This window comes from Chiloscyllium plagiosum, chromosome 1, assembly GCF_004010195.1.
Source record: "Chiloscyllium plagiosum isolate BGI_BamShark_2017 chromosome 1, ASM401019v2, whole genome shotgun sequence".
NCBI lineage: Eukaryota > Metazoa > Chordata > Chondrichthyes > Orectolobiformes > Hemiscylliidae > Chiloscyllium > Chiloscyllium plagiosum.
The window spans coordinates 75,522,164-75,531,314 of NC_057710.1; the positions used below are offsets into that span (position 1 = coordinate 75,522,164).

At 40.4% G+C, this 9,151-nt stretch overlaps 1 protein-coding gene across 3 annotated transcripts in view; it reads right to left on the minus strand.

Moving 5' to 3' along the window:
• htr1aa (5-hydroxytryptamine (serotonin) receptor 1A a) overlaps window positions 1–3,177 on the minus strand; it is an 86,590-nt gene extending 83,413 nt beyond the window's left edge. For all 3 annotated transcript variants that reach the window (XM_043689480.1, XM_043689452.1, XM_043689438.1), the window contains exon 1: window positions 3,060–3,177. The gene's annotated coding sequence lies outside the window, so the exon portion shown is untranslated. The remainder of the gene's footprint in view (window positions 1–3,059) is intronic.
• Between the last annotated feature and the right edge of the window lie 5,974 nt (window positions 3,178–9,151).

A 9,151-nucleotide genomic window follows, 5' to 3' on the forward strand; every position in this document is an offset into this window, starting at 1 on the left:
TGAAGAGATAAAACAAATTTAATCCCTCTTTACAGGGCAATCCCACATTTCAGTAACCAGCCTAGCGAACTTAATCATGCACCTGAAGGCATAATTTCTGTTTCATAACACTGTGGAAACTATATCTAATCATTTTATGAATTTCTGTGTCTTATTGCCATAATAGATTGCAGTTTTGCATGCTACTGTGTCAAGCGAAGTATTAAATATCTCCGCCAGGACTCCAGCAATCCCGTTCCTTAACCCAAATATTTATTCTTGGGTTATCAATGTCACTGGCTAGGTCAGTATTTGTTATGCATAATTACTTGAGGGAAAGTATCAGTGACGAGATTAGAGTGGTGCTGGAAAAGCACAGCAGGTCAGGCAGCCTTTGGGGAGCAGGAAAATTGACGTTTTGGGCAAAAGCCCTTCATCAGGAATGAGTCAGAACATAGAAGAATGAGAAGCAACGTTATTGAAACATAAAACATTCTTAAAGAATTTGACAGGAAGCTTCTTTCCCACTATGGAACAGTTTACGACCGGAGGGCATAATCTCAGAATAAGGGGTTATACATTTAAGACAAAGATGAGGAGGAATTTCTTCTCTCAGAGAGGAATGAATCTGTGGATATCTTTACCACAAAGGACAGTTAAGGCCAACTCATTAGTATATTCAAAGTTGGGACAGACAGATTTTTAATCAGTGAGGGAACCAAAGGTTATGAGGAAACAAAAGGAAAGTGGAATTGAGGGTTATCAGCCATGATCTCACTGAATGGTGCAGCAGACATAATAGGCTGAATGGCCTGCTTCTACTCCTAAGCCTTTTTGTCTATGCCTCGAGCAAATCACACACGATCCTGTTGAATGGCAGAGCAGACTGGAGGTGTAGAATGGCCTATTTGGGCTCCTATTTCTTATGTTCTTATGACAGAGTTCCTGTGCAGTATCCATGATTGTGTAGCCAAGTTCTAAACGAACACCATCTACAAGTTCACTGACCACATCACCATCGTAGGACACATATCTAACAACGACAAGTCAAAATACAGAAGGGAGATAGTGGGCTTGGTGAGGTGGTGCAATGAGAACAACCTCTCTCTCAACCTCAGCAAAACTAAAGAACCTGTTAATTGACTTCAGAAAGAAAGGAGGAGAACATGCCCCATCCACATAACGGAGCTGAGGTTGAGAGGTTGGACAGTGTCAAGTTCCTCAGAGTGACAATAACTGTCAACCTGTCCTAGAATTCCCATGTAGCTGCAATGGCCAAGCAGGCACAACAATGCCTCTTCTTACTCAGGTGGCTCAGGAAATTTGGCATGACCATAAGGACCCCCATCAACTTTTACAGATGCACTATTGAAAGCATACTGTCCAGGTGCATAATGGTCTGGTATGGCAATTGCTCTGTCCAGGTCCGTAAGAAACTACAGAAGGTAGTGTGCACAGCCCAGACCTTCACAGAAGCCAACTTTCCATCCATGGACTCCATTTACATGGCTCTCTGCTGCAGAAAGGCTGCCAACATCTTTAATGACCCATCGCACCCAGTAATGATTTCCTACAACCTCTTTTGTCAGGCAGAAGATACAGAAGCCTGAATGCAGGCACAAGTAGGTTCAGGAACAACTTCTTCCCAGACTGATGAATGGACTCTCCAGCCTCAAATAATGCTGGTCTTGCTAATGTTGATCCCTACTAGTGCATATCCTATGCAACATACTTGTATGCTTCTGTCAAAGTCTTTTTGACCTGTACTCCTTGCTTACTACGATCTGGCTGTGCTGCTCATAAACAAAGCGTTTCACTGTGTTTTGGTACATGTGACAATAAATCAATCTATCAATCAACCAATTCAACATACATGCAATCATTAGGTTAAGATTCTAAGATTCAGGGGTGATCATTGATTTCTTTTATGCCCTTGCAGCAGAGTTCTGGGAATTAAATTCCTGCCATTGACCTTCTCAGCAAGCGAAGGTGTTGCGCATACAGCCACATAAGGAACAGAATCTTCTGGATTCTCCGGTTGCCCTATCTGTGTCTTTTGTAAACCAATGGTGAGTGACAATTCCCTGCAATTTGCAGCCAGAGTTCAGCTCCCTTTTTAAGCAGTGCTTGCTATGTATAAATAGTATCATTCAAGACTGACTTCCAACCAGCAGCCCCAACACCGCCATTACCTTTCCCACCCCATCAATAAAAAGCATGGATAGAACTCAGTCCACATTTGAGTCATTACAGTGAGCTGTCAGCATTGATTTCTCAAGGTCTATAACACAGAAGGCACCCATCCCTTACAATCTTGACTTTTATTCGAGCTAAATCTTTAGACTGGTGTCTCCTATTCAGAAACATTCCTTTTGTTCATAAAACAATGGTTGTTTTCTAGCCATTGGTGGTTAGTTACCGAGAGCTCTTTGAGACAGAACTATATAAAATATCCTCCTGCTACTGACAGGAGTAAAACAATCTAAGAAAAGCCAACACACTTAATAATCAAACACAAAACTACAGAAATCTCAAAAATGCTACTTCTTAATCAAAGATGTTTATAGCTGATGTCCAGCGAAAAGCACCATTGAAACAATCAATTTACTCCTGAACACCTAGGTCAGTGCACATTTTTTCAAAAATTATCAACACAGAATAATTTAGCTGTATCAAAGAGCAGACTGTAAAAGAAAATTGATCAGAAAGAACTAACATCTCTTGGTTTATGTAACGATTTTGTGACATGAATGTCGCACTTGCCAAACCCTTGGCTGCAACGGAGACATACGATATGAAGATCTATAAAATAACCAATAGAATTTTGAAAAATAAAGACAATGTGTTATTGTTGTGACATAACAACAGAGAATGAGAAAGCCAGAACTTAACACTCTCTGACTGAAACAAAAACAAACAATTGAGAAAATTAAGAGAGTAGTATCATTGATTTTTCTTTTTGCAAATATCCATTCATTGGCTTCAAAACTGTGTTGCATATTATAACATACAGAATTGCAAACAAGCCAGTTCTCTTGTTCTATTAACAAACAAACCGTGTACTGCCTAGACAGACATACCTGCCACTTTCTTCAAGAGGACCAACATTCATCATGAGCAGTCCACTTGAATGCACACTGATTACTTGCTGGAGTTTTGAAGACTATCAAAGAGCTGTTCAAATAAATAGAAACAAAGTGAGGCCTCCCACACACAGCAAGTGAGTGGGAGAACTGCAAATATTCTTTGTGCCATACGCAGACACGTACATTTGCAGAACAAACCATTCAGGAAAAAAAGGGCACAAAAACACACAGTGAATTTACTGTAAGATGAAGGGAATATGTCCATTAAAGCTTCAATATGATCACTGCTGAAATTTTGTGTTTAAGTGTTAATATTTTACATTAGGTGGGATGTTAATTGAAATGAATCAGCAAAACGATAAGGCATCGGGAAAGAAAGTCCTTTATAAGGTCCTGTTACCTTTCCTAATTTGTGACTGAGGAACCATTGTGATGTCAACTAATTGAATAACCTCCTATGAGTATTCTCTGTCTGTGCTGGCATTTCAAACACAAAATGTTTGCAGCATCAAAGGTTACCAAGAAGATCAGAATGGCACAGCACTACATCAGTCAATTAGTCAATCAATTAGAACTATGTATAGTTTATATCATCTTGGAACCAAGAGTGACCGTCTTTTCCAGACTTTTGCCAATGTTGAAATATGACTTGGTGAAATATTAGGAAGAATTGTGGCTCATGTTGACTCACCTGTACAATTTTTCCATCTGGTTGCAAGGTGTGGAAGGATAAAGGATAAAAGTGTGAAAGAATAAAGGATAAAGGCATGGGCAGATAAAGGGTAAAGATGTGGAAGGATAAAGGATACAATCTCATTTTCTCATTCTGACGAGTTTTTAATCTTCATGATTTTTGACCTGAATCCAATACTGTTCCATCCTCCACAACTCATGCACTGTTAAAATGTTTAAATTTCCCTTATTTTCCTCTCAATAAAGTTAAGTTACGATAAAATTTAGGTCTGGCTCAAACACAACCACTGCTCTTTTTATTGTATTAGACTCCGCAGAACTACCCTGAGCAGAATAAAGTAAAAGGCTTGTTGTCTTGATATTTTTGTTTATTTTCTCAGTCAGCTTTTGCATTGAACAACTTCGCATTGATCTCCATCTAACTCATCCTTCTCTGTTTGAGTTCATGCTCTCTTATCATTCCTAAACCTCCCGCAATTCTCTCCCTTCATGTCACTTCTTCAACACTTGTTCACAGCAACCTTTGACCTTGGGTTAACTAATTTAAGGCTATTTCTGAACAATTGTATCAATGTCCATTCACATGCCCTTGCAAGAGCTCAACTCTACCTCCTTCTGTCTCTTTGCTGGAATAAACCACCGCTGAATTAAGTAATCCAATTCACTTCCAACTGTGCTTTCTAAATTCCCAACTGACTAGCCTTTGACCTTCTCTTCACCAAACCATATCTGTAGCTACTGATGTACCTACTCACCTTTGATGCAATAATCCTGATAACTTGCCACTCTCTCTTTCTCTTAAATGTTCACCCTGGTACATTCGCCATCTCGGCTGTCTTAAGCCCATGGGCTACAGGCTGGAAAGGATATGACATCAACTGATTTAGTCCTCCATCGTTAGATTGGCTGGATCACATAAAGCACATCATGTCCTACTGTTAACTGCTAAAGCTGCTCACTATTCCAGGATCATCCTAGAAACCATGGCTTCTTTTCTCAACTGCAAACTACCTTCTTAATCTCTTCTTTCCTGTTTCCTTAATCCTGAACCGGAGCAGTAAGTGCCAGGGCTTCTGTTTCTCTAAAACCAAGATCATGCAAACAGCCATATTGCAATGCCACTTTCCTTCCTTCATCTACCTCACCTGACCAATCCTCCCCTAAAGTTCCCACTCCCCCCAACCCTGAATTCATATCTTTCTTGATTTTCTCACTTATGTTCCTTCATGTCCTCTCTGAATTCTTTTCGTCAGGAGTTCCAAATCCAATTCAACTGTCCACTCAACTTTCCCTCGCTACCTCCACATTCTCCAATATTTTTAATGGTTTTCTCTCCCTCTGTGTCTCCTTTCTTTAAATCTTCAGTCATTACCCTTGCCTTTAAAACAAAAGAATCCTCAGTCACAGTGTCCTTGCCAACTGACACTTTATGGAGAAAGTGTAGACAGATGCTGAGGAAGGAGATGTGGCTGTGGTAAACTGTCACTTTATCTCTATCACACTTGCCTTTCGAAGGTCATTGAACAGGTTGCCGCCTCCTACATTCATGTCCATCTTTTCTGGATTTCCAAATTTAAATCTTTTTGATCAGACTTCCACCCCTACCACATCAGCTCTGATCAAAGTCACAAATTACTTCCAATGTGACTGTGACAACTATAAAATATTTTCTCCTGATTCTTCAAGACCTGGCTGTAGCCTTTGACGTGGCTGACCCAACCATCCTTCTCCAATGCATTGCTATATTCATCCAGCCAAGTGAGACTGCTCTCACTGTGTTTCATTCTTAGCGAATCCTATCCTTCTCCTGTATAGCTACCCTGGTGTCTGCAGGGATTATATCTTGGGCCCCTCCTATTTTTCATCCATGCACTGCCTCTTAGCCACAGCATGCAAAAGCACTGCATTATTTTTCACGTTCTCTGGTGACACCTAGCTCCTCCTCACTAACACATCATTATTTAAAAAAGGTGGTAAGGACAAGCCAGGTAACTATAGACCTGTGAATCTGACATCAATGGTGGGCTGGCACTTGGAGGGAATCCTGAGGGACAGGGTGTACATGTATTTAGAAAGGCAAAGACTGATTAGGGATAGTCAACATGGCTTTGTGAATGGGAAATTATGTCTCATGAACTTGATTGAGTTTTTTGAAAAACTAACAAAGAGGATTGATGAGGGCAGAGCAGTGGACATGATCTATATGGACTTCAGTAAGGCATTTGACAAGGTTCCCCATGGGAGACTGGTTAGCAAGATTAGAGGATTAGCCATTTGGATACAGAACTGACTCGAAGGTAGAAGACAGAAGGTTGTGGGGAGGGTTGTTTTTCAGACTGGAGGCCTGTAACTAGTGATGTACCACAAGGATTGGTGCTGGGTCCTCTATTTTTTGTCAGTCACATAAATGACTTGGATGCGAGCATAAGAGGTACACTTAGTAAGTTTGTGGATGACACCAAAATTGGAGGTGTAGTGGACAGCGAAGAAAGTTACCTCAGATTACAACAGGATCCTGATCAGATGGGCCAATGAGCTGAGGAGTGGTAGATGGAGTTTAATTTAGATAAATGCAAGGTGCTGTTTGGGAAAATAAATCTTAGCAAGACTTATACACTTAATGGTAGGGTCCTAGGCAGTATTGCTGAACAAAGAGACCTTGGAGTACAGGTTCATAGCTCCTTGAAAGTAGAGTTGCAGGTAGATAGGATAGTGAAGAAGGCATTTGGTATGCTTTCCTTTATTGGTCAGAGCACTGAGTATAGGAGTTGGGAGGTCATGTTGCGGCTGTACAGGACGTTGGTTAGGCCATTTTTGAAATATTGTGTGCAATTCTGGTTTCCGTCCAACTGGAAGGATGCTGTGAAACTTGAATGGGTTCAGAAAAGATTATCAAGTATGTTGCCAGGGTTGGAGGATTTGAGACATAAGGAGAGGTTGAATAGGTTGAGGTTGTTTTCCCTGGAACATCAAAGCCTGTGGGGTGATCTTATAGACATTCATAAAATCATGAGGGGCATGGATAGGATAAATAGACAAAATCTTTTCCCTGAAGTGGGGGAGTCCATACCACAGGGCATAGGTTTAGAGTGAGAGGGACCTATAAAAGGGACCTAAGGGGTAACTTCTTCACATAGAGGGTGGTGCGTGTTTGGAATGAGCTACCAGAGGAAGTGGTGGAGGCTGTTACAATTGCAATACTTAAAAGGCAACCCTTCATATTCATACACTCATCCAAATGTCTTTTATATGTTGTAATTGTACCAGCCTCCACCAATTCCTCTGGCAGCTCATTCTATACACGCACCACCCTCTGCGTGAAAAAGTTGCCCCTTAGGTCCCTTTTAAATCTTTCCCCTCTTATCCTAAACCTATGTCCTCTAGTTCTGGACTTCCCCACTTCAGGGAAAATACCTTGCCAATTTATCCCACCCATTCCCCTCATGATTTTATAAACCTCTATAAGGTCACCCCTCAGCCTCCGATGCTCCAGTGAAAACAGCTCCAGCCTGTTCAGCCTCTCCCTGTAGCTCAAATCCTCCAACCCTGGCAACATCCTTGTAAATCTTTTCTGAACTCTTTCAGGTTTTGCAACATCTTGCACGTAATATTCCAAAAGTGGCCTAACCAATGTCCTATACAGCTGCAACATGACCACCCAACTCCTATACTCTTTATCTCTTTAGTTTTTTGAGTCAAAATTGAACTAAACGTTCCAGAGCTTGTAAATTAGCAAGGTTTCGGCACACTATAATTTTTCCATCCTCCTACAACTATAGCTAGTTATCTCTGGTTGGAAGTATTTCTGGAATATCTGGTTTGATCATGCAGCACTAGGTCATGTGATTCCTGGTCATGTGCCACTTTACCTGCATTTTGCAAATGTCACTGTTGTATCATGTCAAGGTTGGATCCCCTGCTGTTGAGCATAATGTTTTCCCTAGCATCTGCCATGGATGAAATGCCAAGAACCAGGAAGCAGGAGAAAAACACAAACTCGCACTACATGTGTGAATGTGAAGTGTGAACCTTATTTTCCTGCCAGGTTGCTAACAGTAGTACTGAGGAAATTTATTTTTCATTTCCTTTTCCCATTTCACTGCCTGGCAATGTGAGACACCTGGCAATCCTATTGATAAGGGTCCATGAAAATATCCCTGAACACTTATTCAATACTAAACTCCAAAATGCTCCCGACGCGATTTCATACACTTTTGTCCCTTTGGCCAATTTCTTATCCAAACAGGGCTTTTAATCTGACTATCTGTATCTTTAACTCAGCCAAATTTGTTGAAAAGTGTTAAAAGCAAAGAAATGTGAAGTAATTTGTTTCTTCAGGAGCAGAGAGTGAGGCAACCAGCTGAATTAGGTAACATGGTCAGAAGGTTGAAGTTTGTTAAGTTAAAAATGTTACAGGCATTTAATTATACTTGGTTCAGAGTTCAGAAGTCATACCTGACTCAAAACATTAACTCAGTTTCCCTCTCTATAGATTTTGCCAGAACTACTCAGTTTCTCCACCATTCTCTATACTCATTTCAGGGGTGACATGGTGGCTCAGTGGTTGGCACTGCTACCTCACTGTGCCAGGGATTCACGTTCAGTTCCACCCTCGGGCAACAGTCAGTGTGGAGTTTGCACACTCTCCCTGTGTCTGCATGGGTTTCCTCCGGGTGCTCCAATGTGATGCAGGACATCTAAATCTTTTATACGCAAGAGTGATAATAACAGAATAAAACCTCATCACTAATTACTTTAAGTATATCTACAACTTAACTTCATATGTTATTAAATACTCAATAATCACATTCACAATTTCTAATTTTCATTCACCCCTGCCCATGCAATATAAACTCCTATAATAGATTGCAAATGCAGTGCAAAATGTAACCATAGATTACAAACTCCATTATATTTTTAAAAATTTAAGTCTCAAGTGGTTTAAAATCTCCATTATATTAAAGATAAATATTAAACATCACTTAATAACCATGAAAAACCTTAAAACAACTGCAAGGCTTGACCATTGAGAATTAATATTTAGTTCAGTGATTTGAAGGTTCTCCAGGAAACCATATTCAAACAGAAAAATATTAAACCCCTAACAAAACACACCAATAAAACTCCTAAACAAGTTCTTTTATTCCCACATTTTCTCTTTTATGTCTCAACCTTGTATTTTGGTAAGAGTGAGAAATATGGCATGTTTAATTTTGGAATCAGCCACACAAGCTGCTGAAGATTTTTTCTGTTTACTCATGGGACTTTGGCACCATTGTCTGGCCAACATTTATTGCCTGTTGCTAGATGCCCTTGAGAAGATGGTGATGAGCTGCCCTCTTTGAACCACTGATGAAGGGCTTTTGCCCGAAACATCGACACTCCTGCTCTTC